At 43.0% G+C, this 23,534-nt stretch overlaps 1 protein-coding gene across 2 annotated transcripts in view; it reads left to right on the plus strand.

Moving 5' to 3' along the window:
* SCAF8 (SR-related CTD associated factor 8) overlaps nucleotides 1-23,534 on the plus strand; it is a 128,193-nt gene that overhangs the window by 100,441 nt on the left and 4,218 nt on the right. For both annotated transcript variants that reach the window (XR_011360268.1, XR_011360269.1), the window contains exon 23: nucleotides 20,479-20,534. The gene's annotated coding sequence lies outside the window, so the exon portion shown is untranslated. The remainder of the gene's footprint in view (nucleotides 1-20,478; nucleotides 20,535-23,534) is intronic.

The following is a 23,534-nucleotide window of genomic DNA, read 5'->3' on the forward strand; positions in this document are numbered from 1 at the left end:
CTATGAATATCCTCTTAACATACTTCACTATGAGTAACATATCCATAAAAAAAAAAATTTGCAGACTAGCAAGCATTGAATGACACAGTCACTAACTGTTAGCGCTACCTGCCCCCCAACCCTCCACTGAATTCTGCAGAGATGCAGCTCCATAAAGTCTTGTTACCAGGGCAGCCACAGCCACAGCTCTGTTGGGGGCATTCGCACGTCTGCAAAATATTCTCCATGTAAGTACAGTATTTTGCAGACCGGACCTCGGAGATCCCGGCATCATGATTCATTATCATGCTGGGAGCTCCGAAACTGTTAAAATGTTCGAGCTACTGTACAGATACAATAGCGCGGCTGTGTCAGTACAGTAGAATGAATTTTTAAACTGTTTCGGAACTCCCAGCATCATGATTCATCATGATGCTGGGAGATCTGAGGTCCGGTCTGCAGAATACTGTACATACACGGACAGTATTTTGTGGATGTGTCAATGACCGTTAATATTGACTTTGGATGTTGTATGGGTGCTTCAGCGAATGGACAGATGATAGTCTGAAGCTATATTCACTCTCATATTTCCTCCCTTTTTCTTCAAGCTTTTCAAGCTTATCCTTTTTATTACTCATTTTTCTATGTCTCCTTACTACTCACCATTTATACTAATTTATTCTAAATTCTTAAAGTGTCACTGTCGTTTAAAAATTTTGTTTGCAGAAATCAATAGTACAGGCGATTTTAAGAAACTTTGTAATTGGGTTTATAAGCCGAAAAATGCATTTTTATCATGAAAAAGCAGTTTGAAGCTCTCCCCCCTGTCTTCATGGTTCTCTTATGGAGAGGGGAGGGGTGGAGGGAGATGAGGCACCAAAACTGGACAACAAAGAGTTAATTTACAGCTACATCACCAGGCTAGTCAGCACTGACCTCTCTGACCTCTGAATACCGGCTTTCACACAGGTCCCGCTGTGTAATCCTTTGTTCTCTGCTCTCTGCTGGCGACTAATCTCCCCCCTCCCCTCTCCATAGATTGGACAGGGGACTGATGTAAAAGAGTCGAGATTTCCTGATAATGAGCAGTGAATGAGAGAGAGGAGGGAGGGGGGGACCTGGGGAAAGGCTTTTTGAATGCACATAATGGCATATTTGCCTAATAAACCCAATTACAACGTTTCTTAAAATCGCCTGTACTATTGATTTCTGAAAAAATATGACAGTGACACCTTAAAGCTGTATTACACAGCCCAATCACCAATGTAAACGAGCACCGATCTTCTAGCCTATTACACAGCTTGACTATCGTGGAGCATTGTTAGCGATGTCCATGCAACCTTTGCCTTTAGTGTAAAGCAATAAAGTTTGTACTACGTGTCCATGGTTCTGCCCGCTCCCTGGTGTCTTCCTGGCTTCTGCCGCTGCCCCCAGCCACTGTGAGAACTGCAGAGCCGATCTCTGAGTGACAGGCCGCTGAGCCAATCACTGGCCATGGCTCTGTCACGTCTTGGCTAGTAATTGGCTGAGCGGCCTGTCACTTCAGAGACCGGCTATGAAGGTACAGAGGTGGCTGCTGATAGAAGCCAGGTAAATACCAGAAAGCGCGCAGAAGCACCGGGGAGCATGGACAAATATGTATAAACTTTATTATTTTCTTTACACATTTCTTAGCCGTCAATCATGCATCGCTATTACATGTAGTGATGCGCAGTCGGTGGCCGATGACTTTTAGGCAGGACCAAAATACATGATCAGCCGACCATCGTTGTCTGTATTACTCAGAGCTTTAAGCTGCTGAAATGGCCTGATCGGGCAGATTATCGCTCTATATAATAGGGCCCTTAGACAGTGTAAACCTGGGGCTTTATTGCAGGGGCATTTGTCGGCCGCTACTACCCTTGTAATAGAGCCAACGGTTAGCTGACGAATGAGCAAACACGTGTTCGTCTGCTGATCGTTTTTTTTTTGTTTTTTTTTTGACCCATCACAATATCATCCTATTACATGGGAAAACATACAGCTAATGGCTGACTCCAGTATGGGGCCACATGAAAAATCCAGCAATTATTTGTACAAGACCTCCCTACCGAACACTCGAGGCACATAAAGACTTTGCAAACAACCTAGGAGATCGGCGCTTACTTAGTGTGCTTTTTCTGGCCATGTAATAGGCCTCTTAGACTAGAGACAGTGGCGTAGCTACCATAGGGGCAGGGTAGGCAGTTGCTATGGGGCCTGTGCAGAAGGGGGGCCCGGGGAGAGAAGGTGACAGCATGTGTCCTTCTGTTAAACCCCTTATGTACTGCAGTGTGTAAGTGACCCAATGTTTAGTTACATGCTGCAACACAAAAAAGGGTTAACAAGCAGAAAACAGAGATCACTGATTCACCGCACTGATAACCCCTGACCTCTGTTCTCCCTGCCTGCTGCAATGAAGTAGGAAAATGTGCAGAGGTCAGGGGTTATCAGTGCCCCAGCAGTAAAGCAGATGTCTTCTGAACTTTGGGTCACTTACACACTACAGTACATAAGGGCTTAAGCAAAAGGTAGTCTGCTCCTGCACCTATGCATTTAACCACAAGGGTTCCTAATGGGCCCTTATAGGTAAAACAGTGGACTGACAGAGCAAGCAGCCATTAGCTCTCTGCTTTGCCAGTCACTCTTGTGGCTGCAGCCAGGATTCTGCCTCTGGCCACAAGAGATTAAATTTTTTTGGCCACACCACAGAGTGTATACTGTGTGTGTATATATATATATATATATATATATATATATATATATATATATATATATATAATATGCGCGCAATTGCTTTGTGTTGTGTGTAGGGGGGCCCCTTAAATTTTTCTTGCTATGGGGCCCCGTAAATCCGAGCTACTCCCCTTACTAGACAGATAAGAACATGCCAGAAAATCCCTCTGTTTTTAATCCCTATGCATATATGTCGTTTTGGTGCACTGGGAGCACTGGTGCACTGGGAGCACTGGTGCACTGGGAGCGGGGCTACTGCCACCATTGCACCAAAACAACATATTTGCATAAGGATTAAACTCCCAATACTGCAGAAATGGCGCAAAGGATGAAGGTAAGAAACTTACATTCAACCTCAGTGCCTCATGTGCTATAGGGAGAATTTAACAGGTTAGGAACAGGAATTATAAAGGAAGGACTTATACTTCTCCTTTCTACTGGTTCCATTTCTGGCTTTTGCTCAAAAAAATTTCAAAGAAATCTGTGTGTGGAATCTCACTAAGTGTGACAACATGGCTGAATGTAGAGCCTACAGTTCGCCTGACTCCCCTAAAACATTGGACGTTCGTTGTATTCTATCGCTGCTAGACACCTACTAAGCCACCTTCAGGAGAACAAAGTATCATGGCTAAGGACTTAAAGGGGTATTCCAGGAAAAAAAAATGTTTCCCTTATCCACAGGATAGGTGAAAACTAGGAGATCCCGGAGGGTCCAACCCCTGAACCCCCAGGCGATCTCCCTATCAGACCCCACCAGCTCTGTTATGAATAGAGCCCCGGGTCGGCATGCAACCCTCGGCTCTATTTATTCATATTGAGAGTCATAAAGACTAGAGTACAGCGCTCTTCCGGCCTACTTGGCTCTTTCCGACACTCCATAGGAATGAATGGAGCTGGGGGTCGCGTGCCGACCCGGGGCTCTATTAACAGAGCTGGTGGGGTCTGATACGGAGATCGCTGGGGGGTTCCCCCCGTGGCCTCCTTTTCCTCTATCCTGTGGATAAGGGAAGAATTATTTTCACCCAGAATACCCATTTAAAGGGAACCAATCAGCATGGTTGTGCTAATATGGTTCCCCCCAGCACTGTTTAGAGCTACTGTGCATTAGTAGCTTTAGTAAGGAGAAAAAGAGACACGAGACACAGAGAGGGGCAGCAACTAGTCATCTGGGCGGGGAGATGCCCCTGAACTCTCGGCAATGATTCCCGCTGTCTTCCACCTCCGTGGAGAGGGTGGATACAGCCTGAGGACAGCCTGGAAAACTGGGATACAGCCATAGCCATAGGCTGTATCCCAGTTTTCCAGGCGATCCTCCAGCTGTATCCACCCTCTCCACGGAGCAGCCAGACAGCGGGAATCATTGCCGAGAGTTCAGGTTCGTACAAACCCGAACCTCGGCAGGTGTTGAGGATGAAGGGAAGTTTCCTTGATTAGATTCTTCAAACCTGCTGATACTTTCCCTTTAACCCCTTAATGACCACAGGCGTACATTTCCGCCCCCACTGCCTGTGCCTTAATGCAGGAGGATGTAAATGTACGCCCTGCCGGGGTCCGGGGCTATGGAGCGGGCTCACGAGCTAAGCTCGCCCCATAGTGGGTGAGGACCGGCTGCTATCTGCAGCCAGGCCTTCACCCCTTAAACGTTTCGTTTAAGTATAAGTGACCGGAGCATCTCCGGTCACCTGCACATGTCTGAGGGGGTCCTGATCGCATGGCCTGACTGCCGGAGGTCTCTTACCTATCTCCGTGCAGTCAGGTCTTCACTCTTCTGATAGAGCCTGCCTGTGGCCTGTGGCAGACTGTATCGGAACATCGCCGATAACACTGATCCCTGCAATGCTATGGCATAGCAGTGTTCAGTGTTACTGATCAAATGTATGTAAGTGATATAAAAGTGTAAATAAATAAATGTTTTTCAAAATGCCCCAAAGCCCCTCCCCCAATAAAAGTGTAAATCACCCCCCCTTACCATTTTATACATAAAACACATATAAATAATAAAGTTAATACACCATATTATATACCGTAGCGTGCGTAATCTTCCAATCTATTACAATAAAACAATACTATTCCCACACGGTGAACGGCGTGAACAAAAAGCGGTAAAAAACTCAGAGATTGCTTTTTTTAAATGACATTTTATGTATAAAAAAATTAATAAAAAGTGATCAATACATTTAATCTAGAAAAAATTGTTACTAATAAAATCTAGAGATCATGACGCCAAAAATGACACCCCATACGACCCCGTAGGTGAAAAAATAAAAGTCACAATAGGGGGCATTTTAAATATACCTATTTGCAAAAAAAAAGTTTTACTGGTAATAAAAATTGTAAAACATTAGAAAACCCAGTAAACCTGCATATCGCTGTGTTCTGACTGACCTATAGAAAAAAGGAAAAATGCCAGTTTAACCGTAAAGTGTATTATGTAGACATGGAACCCCTCCCCAAAATTTGCATAATTGCATTTTTTGAATCAAGTTCACCCCATAAATGATATTTCGGGGGTTCCGTCATTCATTTTATGGCAGATTGAAAGACGTTGTTACAAAGTACAGCTGCTCCTGAAAAAAACAAACCCTCTCCTGGCCCTGTAGGTGGAAAAAAGAAAGTGTTATGGGTCTTAGAAGGTGAGGAGGAAAAAAATTAAAGGGGAAATCTTGCGCTACGAAAACATGGCCACATGTGAACATTTACCTCCGGCACCGCTCTGCACCAGGGAGACGGCAGGGCAATGTTAATTTGATAAATCTCTTAGCACATATACCCTATTATAAGTCATGTACCTCTGTATGACCGTACAGTGGGATAAATCACAGTCTCCCATTGGAGATGTACATGGGGAGCTTTTCTCAGCATATTCACCTAATGGAGTCCATAGCCAATAAAAAATGACTATGATTAACAAAAATGCCTAAACTACTAAATTTATCCCTCACAGAAAATGCTAAAAAAATAAATAAAGAGAAATACCCATTGGCAGAACTTCTGAATTTGATCTCTCCTCCTAAAAAATACAAATCCAGAAGTTTTAGGTACTCCATAATAGGGAATATCTCTGCCCAAACGTAGTAATCACTATTAGGGAGCTCCGTTGTGCATGGATCCTATATGCTGGTGCAGGATTTTTTAGACTGGTCTTGATAAATCCCACCCCCATAGCTTATGTGCTACTGGATTTTTCATGTAACAGAACTATATAAATTTGTTATTCCTGAAAACAAAAACCAATCTTTTCTTCTGCTGATTCAGCTTCTGCATATAAACACTTTTACATGTAACATCTCCTAAGTACATATCTACAAAGCTATACTATAGGAACTTAGGCCTCAGGGCCAGGTCACATGGAGTAAGACTGGAGGAATTCCGCGGCGGAACTCTCTGCGCGGAATCCCGCCAGCCTTCATGTCATACAGGCAGTCTATGAGAGGGCTCGCCCGCCTCCTCTCCCGTACCTCTCCGCTCGGAAGAATTCATGTCAATTCTTCCGAGCAGAGAGGCGTGGAGAGAAGAGGCACACGAGCCCTCTCATAGACTGCCTGTATGACATGAAGGCTGGCAGGATTCCGCGCAGAGAGTTCCGCCGCGGAATTCTGCCAAGTTTACTCCGTGTGAACTGGCCCTAACTCTGCAAGTAAAGCCCCTATTCTACAGGGCGACTATGAGGAGCAAACAAGCGCTATCAGCTCGTTTCCCACTCGCTGCCGCCGTTATTACACGCGGCAGCAGAGAGCGGGTGAGTCTGGGGAGAGGCCCGGGAAGATGGGGGGGGGGGGGAGCGCGGGGAGGTGGGGGCGGGCAACCCATAGCATACAGCAGCGGTCTACTGCCGCTGCTCCTATTCCACGGAGCGACGTCAGCAGATCGTTTCTGTATAAGTTGTTTGTTTTTCAACATGTTGAAAAACAAACGACTGCAACGATCAGCCGACATGAACGATGTCGGCTGATCGTTGCCTTCTATTCCACGGGACGATTATCGCCCGAATACGGCGGATAATCTTTCCGTGGAATTGGGCCTTTACCTAATGTTCCGGACCCAAACATTCAGCATTTGAATACCGGTGGTTGGAGAAGTTGGATGCAGCCCTGGAGGTCAGATGCCGAGCATTTGACAAGTTACTTATTACTATTAGATAGAAAGAGAAAATGTAATTGAGTTCTTAAAATCAGTCCTTGAAGCACAATGCTCCTTCCACCATACCTAAAAGCTGAAGTTTTCGTATTGTTGCGCTGTGTTACTTTTCTTACATCTGTCCATAGAGTTTCCTAGAAGTATTGCGGAATATACAGGTGGTCTCAGTTTTGTGTTTTTGTGATTATGGAGATCACAGGATCGATAGACATGTAAATATTAGAGCAAATAAAAAATTGGAAAATATCTAAAACAACTTAATTTAAACATTATCAGGGATGAGCGCCACATGCAGAAATACATGAACGTACAAGTATTAGCTTACTATTAGATTATTAATAGTCTGAGGACTGTTCTGGACTCAATACACTTGGAGACCCAAATCATGATTACTTTGCAGTTCTCGAACAATGACGTCCCAGTTATGCTTGATGGTAGACAATTCCGGAGATGCTGCAGACCATGGTGGCATGTTTAGGCCTTGCATGCCGCTTACAGTGGCATAAGCAACATAGGGCCTGGCAGGCCACATCAATTTAATGGTAAGCTGATAGTGTACCTAAAATTAAGACTGGAGGGATCCAGCTACTGTAGCTTACCCCAAACACTAATACCAGCAGTGTGACATTCCCTTCTGAAGGCCTCTTCGTGGCATTGCCCATGTCTTCTACTGACCCATGCCCAGCTATTGTGTCCAAGATAAAAGTTCTCCAGACCCATGCCCAGCTATCATTGTGTCTGAGATAAAAGTTCTACAAACCCATGCCCAGCTATTGTGTCCAAGATAAAAGTTCTCCAGACCCATGCCCAGCTATCGAGTCCAAGATAAAAGTTCTCCAGACCCATGCCCAGCTATCATTGTGTCCAAGATAAAAGTTCTACAAACCCATGCCCAGCTATCGAGTCCAATATAAAAGTTCTCCAGACCCATGCCCAGCTATCATTGTGTCCAAAATAAAAGTTCTACAAACCCATGCCCAGCTATCGAGTCCAATATAAAAGTTCTCCAGACCCATGCCCAGCTATCATTGTGTCCAAAATAAAAGTTCTACAAACCCATGCCCAGCTATCGAGTCCAATATAAAAGTTCTCCAGACCCATGCCCAGCTATCATTGTGTCCAAAATAAAAGTTCTACAAACCCATGCCCAGCTATCGAGTCCAAGATAAAAGTTCTCCAGACCCATGCTCAGCTATCGTGTCCAAGATAAAAGTTCTCCAGACCCATGCTCAGCTATCGTGTCCAAGATAAAAGTTCTCCAGACCCATGCTCAGCTATCGTGTCCAAGATAAAAGTTCTACAAACCCATGCCCAGCTATCGTGTCCAAGATAAAAGTTCTCCAGACCCATGCTCAGCTATCGTGTCCAAGATAAAAGTTCTCCAGACCCATGCTCAGCTATCGTGTCCAAGATAAAAGTTCTCCAGACCCATGCTCAGCTATCGTGTCCAAGATAAAAGTTCTACAAACCCATGCCCAACTATCGAGTCCAAGATAAAAGTTCTCCAGACCCATGCTCAGCTATCGTGTCCAAGATAAAAGTTCTCCAGACCCATGCCCAACTATCAAGTCCAAGATAAAAGTTCTCCAGATCCATGCTCAGCTATCATTGTGTCCAAGACAAAAGCAGGACCCTTTGCTGAAGAGAATAGACCTCTAGTCCAGTCTCCATCGTCTGCATCATGGTAACCTTTGATAGCAGAGATGTGAGGTCCATGAAGGACCTGTAGCTTGACCTCTGGCCCATTGGCCAATTTCAGGCAAATGCCTTCTGATGGTTTGTGTAGACACTTTTCGATGCCCGGGGTCCGATGTTAAATTTTACTTGCAGTACAGAATAGATGACTACATTCTTCTACTGAAGATCTATGCGTGCAGAAGTTTGCCTCTGTGCACCTCTAGTTGTCATTCCAGTTCATCATTGGCTTCCCAACCACTGGGGTGTGCAACTATGGCCTATGCACAAAGCAATCTGCCAGAATGCAAAACCAAGATCTCTCAGTAAAAGGATTCTTTCCCTTTCTGGTTACGACAAGTGACGATAACAGGAACATGGACAAACATAACGTGAACATTACAGAGGCAGCATGGCTCATGGTGCTAGGCTCTTTATGCACCTCCCATTAAGGGGGCATTAAAGGGGAACTATCAGCAGGTTAGACAAATGTTGGCACATAGGGAGCCAAGGAGGACAGTATGCTTCCTACCTTCCCATGCTGTAATCCTCGGTCCGGAGCACCGTTAGGAGCACTATCCCGCCCCCATTGTGTGTCCTGCCCACTTGATTATCATTAGGAGCGGACGTCCTTGCACAATGTGGATGGGGCAGTGCTCCAGACCAAGGATTACACTGCTAACAGCACAAGAACGGCACCGCAGAGGAAGGCAAGAGACATAACTTCCTCCTTGGCGCTCCAAGCGCAATAGGCAGCTATCAGCTGGTTAGATTCTTCTAACCTGTTGATAGTTCCCCTTTAACAGACCATAATTATATGGATGATGTGCTACGGAACAGAGTTTGGAGTTCCCAGCATCATCATTGTTTATGTTGCCAGGAGCTCTGAAACTGTTTAAATCTTTGCGCTACTGTACTGAAACAGCACGTAAGTACAAGAGCACTAAGATTTAAACAATTTCGGAGCTACCGGCATCATCATTCATAATGATGCCGGGAGCTCCGAAACTGTTTAGATTAAACTTCCAAATTCTAGTCCATAGCACTTCATCCGAGCATGGACCATAATTATGGAACATTTTAAATGCCCCCTAACGTCTATGGGAGACGCCTAAATTACATGAACAAGACTGTTCTGCTGTTTTTGCCATCCTGACCACCACTAACCACTGCTAGCAGACTGAATTGAGGCTAGGGGGCCCCCGCTCTCCCAGATTTATCGAGCTGCCTGAAACCCACATTGTCTGTTTTTTCCCCATATTAACCAATCACAGCTCAAATTTTATATTAGCAGAGCTTGTTAAAGGTGTATACTGCCTTAAACGAGGGCAACATAAACTAAAGACAGCTATTCTCCTAATGTGCGGGAGAATGAGATTCATTCCTCACTTCTCACTCCACTCACCAGCTGCTGATTGACAATCAGCAGCCGGTGGGCAGAGGGAGCTGGTGCTCATGAATATCGAGGACTACCGAGCACATGCACATAATGGAGAGGATTAGTGGGTGTGGTTGAAAATGTAAGTGACAAATTATTCTGTTCAGCTTCCCTGTCACTAGTTTATGCTACACTTATGTAAGGCAGCATAAAGCTACTGACAGTCTCTTTACAATATAAAACCTGAGCTGTGGTTGTTGCTGTAGGGAAAAAAGACAGCGTGGGTTTCAGGCAGTTTGATAAATTTAGCTTACATCTGGGCACTGGGGCTCGCCTGAATAGGCGGTTGGTACTTTGCTGATCAGCTATCGATTAGTTTTACCTAGAAAACCCTGTTAAAGGGGTAATCCAACTATAGGAAATTTGGTATATAACACTGTCCTGCTGGAGAACATAATAAATCTGTTATGTGTACCCATCTACATTCTCCGCTTTCTATTGCGGCTTTTCTGATGTCCCCCGCTGACTGCAGCCACCACCACTTCTAAGACTAACTAGTGATTGGCTGAGCAGGTTGTTACTCCCAACACAAGTTCTTCAGTCGGACAGAATTATACAAAAAATTTACTAACGCTGCATAACTCCTTGAAAGTGTCACTGTCGTTTAAAACTTTTTTTGCAGAAATCAATAGGACAGTCGATTTTAAGAAACTTTGTAATTGAGTTTATTAGCCGAAAAATGCATTTTTATAATGAAAAAGCAGTTTGAAACTCTCCCCCCTGTCTTCATGATCCTCTACGGAGAGGGGAGGGGTGGAGGGAGATGAGGCACCAAAACAGGACAACAAAGAGTTAATTTACAGCTACATTACCGGGCTATCTCCTCTGATGTCAGCACTGACCGCTCTGACCTCTGAATACCGGCTTTCACACAGCTCCCACTGTGTAACCCTTTGTTCTCTGCTCTCTGCTGCCGACTAATCTCCCCCCTCCCCTCTCCATAGATTAGACAGGGGACTGATGTAAAAGAGTTGATATTTCCTGATAATGAGCAGTGAATAAGCGAGAGGAGGGGGGGGGGGGGCCTGGTGAAAGTCTTTTTGAATGCAGATAATGACATATTTGCCTAATAAACCCAATTACAACGTTTCTTAAAATCGCCTGGACTATTAATTTCTGCAAAAAACAATAAAAAAATGAAATGACAGTGACACTTCAAGACAACATAGGAGTAAATTTATCGTTGAGTTTAATAGCTGTGATTTCTCTAACCAGTTTTAGCCATTTGTATTTCTCCTTGTGCTTGAGGAATTTTTTAAATATTGCGTACAGCTTGATATGCTTGTGATCTGGAAACTGACAACACGGATATATATATATATATATATATATATATATATATATATATATTACAGAGCCCAACATATACATATCCGTGCTCTCAGTTTCCCTTTATTGTTATTGCCCATCCCATGTAGATGTGGGGCCGATAACGATACATTTTGCTGCTTGTGATCTGGAAACTGACAGCACGGATATATGCTTATCTGTACTGTCAGTTTCCGGGGCTGCATGAATGATATAAGGATTGTTCATGCAGCCCGACCTCTCAAATTGTTGCTGATTGTTTGCACCACCCCCTCCCCCACGACCAGAAACAGCGCTTCTCTTGTCCTCAGTTTGGGTCTGGGTTTTGATGTGAATAGAGCTGTGTTTTTTCCTAATCCCTGACAAACCTTTAACACCAAGAGCCTGAAAATTTTCTTCACAAAAATGATTCTAGAAAGCGCAATGTAAACTTATTAGGAGGAACGGGCGAGGAGGAATGGCTCTCATTTATTAGATTACATTGCAGTTATATTCTATGTCATTATTCTCTATCATCAGCTGGAGAGACAGCCGTTCCCTCTCCCATCTGTAAGTGACAATTAATATTAGATATTAGACATAGGCATCATCCATGCAGCGGCAGCACACAGGAGGATTCTGACACGCTGTAACATTGTCTTCATCTTGTCACATGTCATCCATCCAGAGGACTAAGAATAGGGCGATGTGCATTGTGTAACATAGAGGTAATGTATAAATGTAGAGCGAAAGGAAGCCACTAACTCTTACATAATCCAGTCCTACAAGGAAAGCGGATTATAAGCAAATAAATAGGCTCTGTTCACACACAGTATATGGGGCCATTTTAAACCATATAATGGCTGGTGTATGGGACAAAACCAGAGGGAAAAAGTGAGCAGAAGCAAAAAAAAAATTTGATAAAAATTACTTTTGTTCAATTTTTGGGGTTTTCAACTTGTACCAATATCATTGTCTTACTAAATGCATAGATAGATAGATAGATAGATAGATAGATAGATAGATAGATAGATAGGAGATAGATAGATAGATAGATAGATAGATAGATAGATAGATATATAGATAGGAGATAGATAGATAGATAGATAGATAGATAGATAGATAGATAGGAGATAGATAGGAGATAGATGATAGATAGATAGATAGATAGATAGATAGATAGATAGATAGATAGATAGGAGATAGATAGATAGATAGATAGATAGATAGATAGATAGATAGATAGATAGGAGATAGATAGATAGATAGATAGATAGATAGGAGATAGATAGATAGATAGATAGATAGATAGATAGGAGATAGATGATAGATAGATAGATAGATAGATAGATAGATAGATAGATAGATAGATAGATAGATAGATAGATAGGAGATAGATGATAGATAGATAGTAGATAGATAGATAGATAGATAGATAGATAGGAGATAGATGATAGATAGATAGATAGATAGATAGGAGATAGATAGATAGATAGATAGATAGATAGATAGATAGGAGATAGATGATAGATAGATAGATAGATAGATAGATAGATAGATAGATAGGAGATAGATGATAGATAGATAGATAGATAGATAGATAGATAGATAGATAGATAGATAGATAGGAGATAGATAGATAGATAGATAGGAGATAGATAGATAGATAGATAGATAGATAGATAGATAGGAGATAGATAGATAGATAGATAGATAGATAGATAGATAGATAGGAGATAGATAGATAATAGATAGGAGATAGATGATAGATAGATAGATAGATAGATAGATAGGAGATAGATAGATAGATAGATAGATAGATAGATAGATAGATAGGAGATAGATAGATAGATAGATAGATAGATAGATAGATAGATAGGAGATAGATAGATAGATAGATAGAAGATAGATAGATAGATAGATAGATAGATAGATAGATAGATAGATAGGAGATAGATAGATAGATAGATAGGAGATAGATAGATAGATAGATAGATAGATAGATAGATAGGAGATAGATAGATAGATAGATAGATAGATAGATAGATAGATAGATAGATAGGAGATAGATAGATAATAGATAGGAGATAGATGATAGATAGATAGATAGATAGATAGATAGATAGATAGATAGATAGATAGGAGATAGATAGATAGATAGATAGATAGGAGATAGATAGATAGATAGATAGATAGATAGATAGGAGATAGATAGATAGAAGATAGATAGATAGATAGATAGATAGATAGATAGATAGATAGGAGATAGATAGATAGATAGATAGGAGATAGATAGATAGATAGATAGATAGATAGATAGATAGGAGATAGATAGATAGATAGATAGATAGGAGATAGATAGATAATAGATAGGAGATAGATGATAGATAGATAGATAGATAGATAGATAGATAGATAGATAGGAGATAGATAGATAGATAGATAGATAGATATGAGATAGATAGTTAGGAGATAGATAGATAGATAGATAGATAGATAGATAGATAGACAGGAGATATATAGATAGATAGATAGGAGATAGATAGATAGATAGATAGAAGATAGATAGATAGATAGATAGATAGATAGATAATAGATAGATAGATAGATAGATAGATAGATAGGAGATAGATAGATAGATAGATAGATAGATAGATAGATAGATAGGAGATAGATATTTAGGAGATAGATAGATAGATAGATAGATAGATAGATAGATAGAAGATAGATAGATAGATAGATAGATAGATAATAGATAGATAGATAGATAGATAGATAGATAGATAGATAGGAGATAGATAGATAGATAGATAGATAGATAGGAGATAGATAGATAGATAGATAGATAGATAGATAGATAGATAGATAGATTATATAGCCTCTACATCTTTGGAGCTCAGCCAGAGTGCCCATTGGGTTCCTGTCTCCTCTCTTACCAAGCTCCTTTTCCCTGATTACTTAGATTATTGGGCGACCAGCTCAGCTAATTTTACTACAGGTGACTCCAATCCAGGTGTAGACACATTGGGCAGCCTCCAAATATAAATTTCAAGTAACCCCCTCTCACTTATAGTGTGTTTTGCATAAAGTTATTACATTGTCCTTTTTACATTTTTGTTTATTTCACTTTAACATCCTTTGAAGGAACAAATTATACAAAAATTAGGGGAAAAATTTAGATAGTTTGTCCTGAGTTAAAATCCCCTATGTTGACCAAAACTTTCTGCTCTCAATTAGTGGGCACCTGGTCTCAGACATGTCAGGAGCTGCCCAGAGCAGGAGAGTTTTTCTATGGGGATTTGCCGCTGCTCTGGACAGTTCCTGACATGGACAGAGGTGGCAGCAGAGAGCACTGTGTCAGACTGGAAAGAATACACCACTTCCTGCAGGACATATAGTAGCTGATAAGTACTGGAAGACTGGAGATTTTTAAATAGAAGAAAATGACAAATCTAATACTAGTTGATTTGAAAGTTTTTTTTTTTTTTTTTTTTTACAGAAGTTCCCCTTTAAATAGAAATACTACAAAAGTCGCAGATAGGTGTCACCGTAGCTATACAAATCACACTACGAATGTTCAGTATTCCCCTCATTCTCACAGTAAGGGACATTTATGAAGCATCCGCCCGAGGCGTACTCCAGGGAGAAGGTGCAGATTCACCCCATCTCCCTGGCGTACCCCTCCCGTACGCCCCGCTCGCCCTATGGGCGGGCTGGGGAGCTTGTGGGGGGGGGGGCCGTGACGAGGCGGGGAGGAGACTTGGCCTCCTCCTGCACCTCATTTATCATGATTTACACCTGCTGGAAGCAGGTGTAGATTTAGTACGCCGAGGGCAGGTTCGGGCGTCCGATTGGATTCACTAAGAGGTGTGCGCCTCTTAATGAATCCTGTCGGGGAAAAGTGGGCGGAGTCTTATATAAGATTCCTCTATCTCTAATGGCTACAACATGCTGACAAGTGCTGCCTATCAGATCTGACACTGATGAAGGTCTGGTATGGAAGACCTGGTCCTTCAGGAAACCCCAGAATTATAAGTCACAGGTGGTGAGATCAGGCGAGTCAAGAAGTCACACTGTTGGGAAATCGCAGCTGATCATCCATGCATCAATGTATGCAAGTGCAGTGCTGCTAATGCTAGAGCACCACCTAGTGGTGACTTTTTGTACTTAATTTTTTAATAAATAAATAGCATTTACTTTCCAATCCTTGTCTCATTTGGTGCAGCAGAATGCCCTTTCAGAGCCCTCCTGGTTGGGGGATATATATATATATATATATATATATATATATATATATATATATATATTACAAATAGTCTTGACCTAAGCCTATCATTGCCTGGAATCAAGGTTCCAGGGCGATAGGGGAACACTAATACCGAAAATGCATGTATTATGTTTGCAAGCTTAAAGCTGAACCCTGGCTCTTTCCATCCTCTAATTTCTATTTCTTATTCCCGGTGTATCTCTCGAAGCTTTCCGTCTCCCACACATACACAATTGGAGCCTTTTCTCCATACTGTTATCCCTTTTCTCTACACAGCGCTGCATCCTACATATCCTTCCTCCCACATACACGTCAGCTTGTGCCATACTACCCTCCATTTGCTGGGAACATATTATGTTATGCAGACTATTATCACATTGTGTCCAATAGCTCCTTTTTTTCTATCTCCATTTGTTCGGGTTTTTTTAATTTATTTTTTTCCCTGTGACTCATTCTGGTACATATGGACGTTCTTACACGCTGAATGAATAAGCATAGATACAAGGTTTCTAAGAAGACTGCGTATACTGAACCGAAGAGCTCATTGTACTACTGTGCTTCTCCAAAAAGAAGACCTGGCTTCATTTTGCAGGCAGTTTGGAGTAAGGGACTGTTCACACTGAGCAAAACAGTTGGAATCCTGCCTGCCTCATAGAGACACTCCGCTGCAGAATTCTGACAGTTTTGCCCAGTGTGAACATACCCAAAGTGTGAAATAGAAGCCCTACCCCAATAGTAAGCCCTAGTTATGGTCAGCTGACCTGATCTCTGACACTGGGTGGTGAGCATCAGCCAATCAGGGCCAGACTTGTTATGCTCCGCCCCCTCTTGCTCAACACAGGCTGCAGGGGAGGCAGGAGGGGTAAGAAGATGCACATTAGGGGACACTAAAAGAAGGGAGGGAGCATGTATACAGAATGGGGGAACAACTACAGAGGAGGAGGGAGGTATACAGTATGGGGACTACCTGCACGGGGGGAGTGTATACAGTATGGGGGAACAACTACAGGGGGGATATACAGGATATACAGGGGGGAGGGAGGTATACAGTATAAGGGCTACCTGCAGAGGGGGGAGAGAGGTATACAGTATGGGGGCTACCTGCAGAGGGGGGAGGGAGGTATACAGTATGGGGGCTACCTGCAGAGGGGGGAGGGAGGGAGGTATACAGTATGGGGGCTACCTGCAGAGGGGGGAGGGAGGTATACAGTATGGGGGCTACCTGCAGAGGGGGGAGGGAGGTATACAGTATGAGGGCTACCTGCAGAGGGGGGAGGGAGGTATACAGTATGGGGGCTACCTGCAGAGGGGGGAGGGAGGTATACAGTATGGCTTGGGAGCTACTGCAGAGGAGGGATGTATACAGTATGGGGGCTACCTACAGAGCAGAGGAGGGAGGTATAGAGTATGGGGGAACAACTACAGAGGGGAGGGAGGTATACAGTATGGGGTCTACCTGCAGAGGGGGGAGTTATACAGTATAGGGAAACAGCTACAGAGCGGGGAGGGAGGTATACAGTATGGCTGGGGAGCTACTGCAGAGCAGAGGAGGGAGGTATACAGTATGGGGGGAACAACTACAGAGGGGGGGAGGTATACAGTATGGGGGAGCTACTGCAGAGGAGGGAGGTATACAATATGGGGGAACAACTACAGACGGGGAGGGAGGTATACAGTATGGGGGAACAACTACAGAGGGGGGGGAGGTATACAGTATGGGGGGAGAACTAGCTGTCTAGTTCTTACCACTCCGTCTTAGCTGCCAATCACATGTCTTTCCTCCTTATATCAGCTCTCTACTGTTCTCTCCAACTACAGCACAGCCCTTCATTCAGCATGAGTCCCTGTCCAGACCCACACTCATGCCATCTTTTATCTCCTTCTGTATCTTTTCTAATGCTGGCCGTCCTCCATCTATAGCTCCCCGCCTTTGTGTAATGGCACCTTTAAAGCATACCTGTTATTTCTAGAATGCTTTCAGGATAAGCTACCATGTGTACATGAAGAGGAGCACTATTTCTGGCCATTATATGACTTCTACTAGGCACTTGTACTTGTACATGGCATTTTTCACCAGTTCTCTTCTCAGCAGTTGTTCTTGAGCTACTGGGTAGAGAGTAAACTCTATGATGGCTCCTATCCACTACACATACACATAAGAGAACCCACAGGTGCCTCCCACAGCGCCCTCTCACTCTCCACCATCCTATGTCTTATGGCCAGTTCCCCTCCTATGGTCGCTGTGCTGTTGCCCCAGGTACTTTTGGGTCTTCCCCCGGGGACGAGCATGGCCTCTTCTATTTAATGAGCCAAAGTATGCATCTGTGGTGGAACGTGTGGATGCTGCCCTGCCGGTGAGCAGTGACAGACAGCCGGTCACAAGTTAGGTGGAATAACGTGACTCCACTGATGTGGTGGTTGGCCGAGGTATAGCTCTGCCCGTTGGTGTTTTGTTGTGATGCTAGTGCCAGTTGGGCACACAGGTATGCCGGCACACCTGCTTTTATTTTGAGTGGGCTGGCTATACCTTTTTCCCCTGTGGACAGTGACCTGCCGGGCTGTCCCTTGGGCAATCACTGTGGTCTGGAGTGGAGTAGTGACCCACCCAGACTATTGGCACTGCCACCTACAGAAAAAGGAGATAACCCAAGGAAGTGTAATTACTGTGTCGGTGCTTGGTGAAGAACCACAGAGTCCTGTTAAAATAAATATACTCTTGTTTACTTTAAAGATACTTGATACAGGAAAATACAGTATACTTTCGTCTTGATAAGTTACTTTATACTTTAGAAACCAGATCTGTACTGAAAGTTGAAGGAGTGACACAGCCGTGCTGGCTGGGTTATGTGCTTAGAGGTAGAAAAGGATCAGAAGAGTAGAGAGGAGGATGTCGAGAGAGTCCCAACCCAATGTAGTACTGTGCTCTGCCAGAACTTTAGAGGTAGAATAATTAGAGTACTTGAAAATAGAGAGAATACTTGTGCCTGTGTTTTGACTCCTTGGTCTTTGCACCACCTATTGCCCACCAGTGTCAAGTGACCCGTCCTAGAGGGTGACACAAGCTCCAGACCTTGTTACCTGGGATGAGCAGAGTTGTCAGGGTTCTCTGATTACACCCGTGCTGCGAGATAGAGGCTTCTAGCAACTTTGCTCTATCAGTTCCTTTACTTCTTGTGGATACTGTCCTGCACTGTGTTCCTCTTGTCCACAGCGTGGGTTGAGATGATCCCTGACTTGTCCTCTCTAGTGGTGACTTAACTTTGCATAGTGTGTAATAAGGTTGCTTGAGGGAAAACTGTGTCTAGGTCTCGCGTATACATGTGCTCTGCTCAACTTCTAGACCACAACACTTGGACTGGAGACCTGGCAGGAGCCAGGGCCAAACTTGACTGCTGTAGGGAGCGTCCTAACTTGCGTCCTTCCTCTACAGAATCTAAAGCAAGAAGACCTCACACTTTCTCTACCCATGTAACTTCCTTCCTACAGCATGTGTAAACTGTGCTGTGAGTGGATGAGGAGTACGTGTGTAAGAGAAAAGGAGAAAGGTGATGGCCCAAAGCCAGATTCAGTAGCACAGCGAGTCCACACCCACGCCTCAATCTTATTACATTGGCAGCTAACATATGTTAGTTCTTGAAATGAATGTGTTTGAAGCAGGACAAATGGGCAAGTGTTAGGATCTGATTGACTTTAACTAGGTCCAAATTGTTATGGCAAGAAAACTGGGTGAGAACCTCTCTAAAATGGCTTGTATGGTGTTCTCAGTAGGCAGTGGTTAGTACCTACCAAAATTGTGGCAGATCGGCCTCTCCCAATGCACTAGTGAGAAGCCCACCTGTTCTTCTTACCGGGCCAGGCCTCATTGATGTAATGGGGATGGTCCCGAATCGGCAATCAATTACTAGGGGCTTCAGCAGCCCTTAGTAATCGAGCACTGAACACAGGAATCAATGCAGTACTGCATTGATCTCTATGAAAAATCAGTGCATCGCTCATAGGAGTCCCCTGTGGGGAGGATAAGCTGCTGTAAAAATAAAAATTAATAATACAAAATCCCATCTTATAATAAAAGTTTTCCCATTTTATAAATATAAATAAATAAACATATTTGCTATTACCGCGTCATTATGAAGGCGAGGGTCTCAGTACTGTTTGGCACCAGTGTTTACTCTATACTTTTTACACCGACTACATAAATACCGTCATGTAGTGCATAACAGGAAACCTTTGTTTATTTTATTTTTTTATTTAATTTTTATTTCTTTCTTTTAACCTGTCAGATAACCTAAGAATCACTTCCATGTTTCTGAATGGGGTTGTTTCTGCAGCATGTGCATGGATCTCTGTAAGCCCCATTCATATGAGTGAATAACTATGACAAATCTGCTATAAATGTGGCAATGTCGGTGCATTGTTCTTTGTCATCTATTGGTGATATATGACTATGATATTTTATCACTTTATTATTTGAGATGAGTCCGATTATTCGGCATTTGATTACCGGCGGCTGAAGAAGTTGGATGCAGAACTAGGGGGTCTGGGAAACCATGGATGCAGCCATAGGCCTTGGGAAAGGAACCTTGGCTCTCCAGCTGTTGCAAAACTACCACTCCCATCATGCCTGGACAGCCAAAGCGTTAGCTTTGGCTGTCCAGGCATGATGGGAGTGGTAGTTTTGCAACAGCTGGAGAGCCAAGGTCCCCTACCCCATTGGCTGTATCCACCAGGACTCCCTAGGGCTGCATCCAACTTCTTCTGCCACCGGTAATCAAATGCTGAATGATTGGAGTGTTTGGTTACAGGTTATTCCAATGTTATTTGTTGGGAAGTTTTTTTTCTGTGAAGCAATAACAAGATACTGATGCCAGATACCAGTAAATCTGTGTTCTTTCATCTTACAGGACACCTTGTTCAAATTATGTGTATGTTTTCTCCATTCTAGGTGGAAGACGGATGACAACCAGTATGGCGGAGTTCTGATGTGGTCACATGGAGGAGGTAAGTCTTGGTTTTTCTTGATGTCATAGTTTATAACAATGATTTGCATTATGTACTGAAGTAACAGGATTGCCCGGGGTCCAGAGGAAACTAGTGTGCAATTATGTATTTCTCTCAAGTGTGTTGGGTGTAAATTAAGCTGGCATCTGTGCGTAAACTGGAGCAGCACAGAGTATTTCAGACAACTGCTATGCTGATAAGGGATGGTCAAATGATGTTTGAGCTCTTAAAATCTTATTTCAGATCAACTGGTGTCAGAAAGTTATACAGATTTGTAATTTACGTCTATTTAAAAATCTCCACTCTTTAAGTACTTATCAGCTGCTGTATGTCCTGCAGGAAGTGGTGTATTTTTTCCAGTCAGATAGCTGCCTCTGTCTATGTCAGGAACTGTCCAAAGCAGGAGAGGTTTTCTATGGGGATTGGCTACTGCTCTGGACAGTTCCTGACATGGACAGAGGTGGCACTGTGTCAGACTGGAAAGACTTCCTGCAGGACATACAGCAGCTGATAAGTGCTTGAATAAATAAACGTAACTTACAAATCTTTGTAACCAGTTGATTTGAAAACTTTTTTCCCCTCTGGAGTACCCCTTTAACCCTTAGACAACCAATGACGTACTTGTACGCCCTGGAAGTCTGTGCCCAGATGACCCTGGGCGTACCGATACGTCCTGAGCTATGAAGCGCGCTCCGGAGCAGAGCGCTCTTCATAGGAGGTGGGGGCAGGCTGCAGTGAGCAGCCAGCGCCTCACCGTTAATGACAGTCTGCAGCGATCGCGCTGCAGCGTGTCATTAACTCCTTAAACGGCTGCGGCGTTTGAGTGTAAGTTAAAGGGGGAATCCCCTGTCACTTACCGATCGGGACCCCCGCAGTGGTCCTGATCATTCTAACGGACCGCTGGAGGTCTCTCACCTGCCTCCGTGCGGTCCGATCGGCGATCTGCTCACTGAGCCTGCACAGGCAGGCTCAATCAGCAGAGCGCCGATAACACTGATCAATGCTATGCCTATGGCATAGCAGTGATCAGTGTGAATAATCACACAAGTGTCTGTAAAAGTCCCCCAAAGGGACTTCAAATGTGTAAAAAAAAAAGTAAAAAACATTATTACACTACCCCAAAGCCCCTCCCCCAATAAAAGTTCAATCACCCCCCTTTCTCATTATAAAAATAAAACATATAAAAATAAATAAACATATAATATACCGTAGCGTGCGTAATTGTCCGATCTATTAAAATATAACAAGCGCCATTGTAAACAGCGAACGGCGTACACGAAAAGAGGGAAAAAAGTGCGCGGATTACCGATTTTATGTTACATTATATATTTTAAAAAATTAATAAAAAGTGAACAAAACGTCCGATCTTCACAAATATGGTATTAATAAAAACTAGAGATCATGGCGGAAAAAAATGACACCCCATACAGCCCCATAGGTGAAAAAATAAAAGCGCTATAAGCGTCACAACAGGCCCATTTTATTAATAATTAATTGCCAAAAAAAAGGATTTCATTAAAAAATATATATATATAACTTTAGAGAATCTGTGTAACCTGCATATGGTTGTGTTCGGGCTGACCTATAGAGTAATAGTATCATGTCGCTGTTACCATATAGTGCATTACGTAGACACAGGAACCCCCCAAACGTTACCATATTGCATTCTTTTTTACGTTTTCACCGACTTATATCTTCATAAATAATATATTTGGGATTCCGTCATACATGTTATGGTAAAATGAAAGACGCCATTACACAGTACAACTATTCCTGTAACAAACAAGCACTTACATGGCTTGTAGATAGAAAACTGAAAGTGCTGGAGCTCTTAGAAGGGGAGGAGGGAAAACGAAATCGCAAAGATCAAAATTTGCGCGGTCCATTGGGTCATTTTGGGCCTGGTCCTCAAAGGGTTAAGTAAGGGGCTTTCTGACTCTTTAGTTATCCTCATCCTGTCGTGTGACTTTAAAACCTTAATACACGATTCACACATCCATAGTGCATAGTGCTATAGACAGGACTATGGATGAGCATTGATAACCGCTGCCATTTGTGCAGACTTAGGGCCCTATTCCACCGGACGATTATCGTTAGCATAATCGTTAACGATTAACGATCTCAAACGACCGCTATTGCGAAAGACCTGAAAACGTTCACTCATTTCCATGGAACGATAATCGTTACTTATGATCGTAATTGCGATCGTTTCGTCTTCCGTATTTCTTCGCTATTGCGTTCTTATCTATTGCGAACGACCGAACGATGTCTTATTCAATGCGAACGATTTGCGAACGTTTTGCGAAAGAGCAACGATAAAAATAGGTCCAGGTCTTATAAAGGAATCAACGATTTCTCGTTCGGTCGTTAATCGTTACTGCATTTCAACCGAACGATTATCGTTTAGATTCGAACGATTTAACGATAATCTGAACGATAATCGTCCGGTGGAATAGGGCCCTTATTCTTACTTTTCTGTAAGACCCATGGATGTGTGTGTATGGGGCCATAGAAAACAATGGGTCTTTATTCTGTCCACATTTTCGGCCCTGAAAATGCGAACAGAATAAACGGATGTGCAGAAGGGGCAAAAAAGAAAAAAAAGAGACTAAAGAATGCAAAAATGAAAATTGGCTGCAATGTTCATCGGGTCCAGCATGTCACACTGCTAATTGTGTTTCTCTTGTCTAGTATTGAAAATACCAAAGAAACCTACAATGCAGGAACAGAACGGCCGCAGTACTAGCTTTTGGCCTTTAGATGTCACTGTTTCTATTGTTGTATAGGGAAAGCATGGAGGATCGCGCTCTCCACTCCATACACGTGTTTTTCACCCAAATATAGAACTCTGCAAAAGTACAAAAAAAAAAAAAATCCGCAGAGCGCAGATGCCTTTACAAATGCCCAGATTGACACTTTCTAATTAGTAAAAAAAAAAATACTATAAGGATGGATTCACACAGCTTTTTTGTGGCAGTTTTTCATTCAGTGTATAAAATA

This window comes from Dendropsophus ebraccatus, chromosome 15 (assembly GCF_027789765.1).
Source record: "Dendropsophus ebraccatus isolate aDenEbr1 chromosome 15, aDenEbr1.pat, whole genome shotgun sequence".
NCBI lineage: Eukaryota > Metazoa > Chordata > Amphibia > Anura > Hylidae > Dendropsophus > Dendropsophus ebraccatus.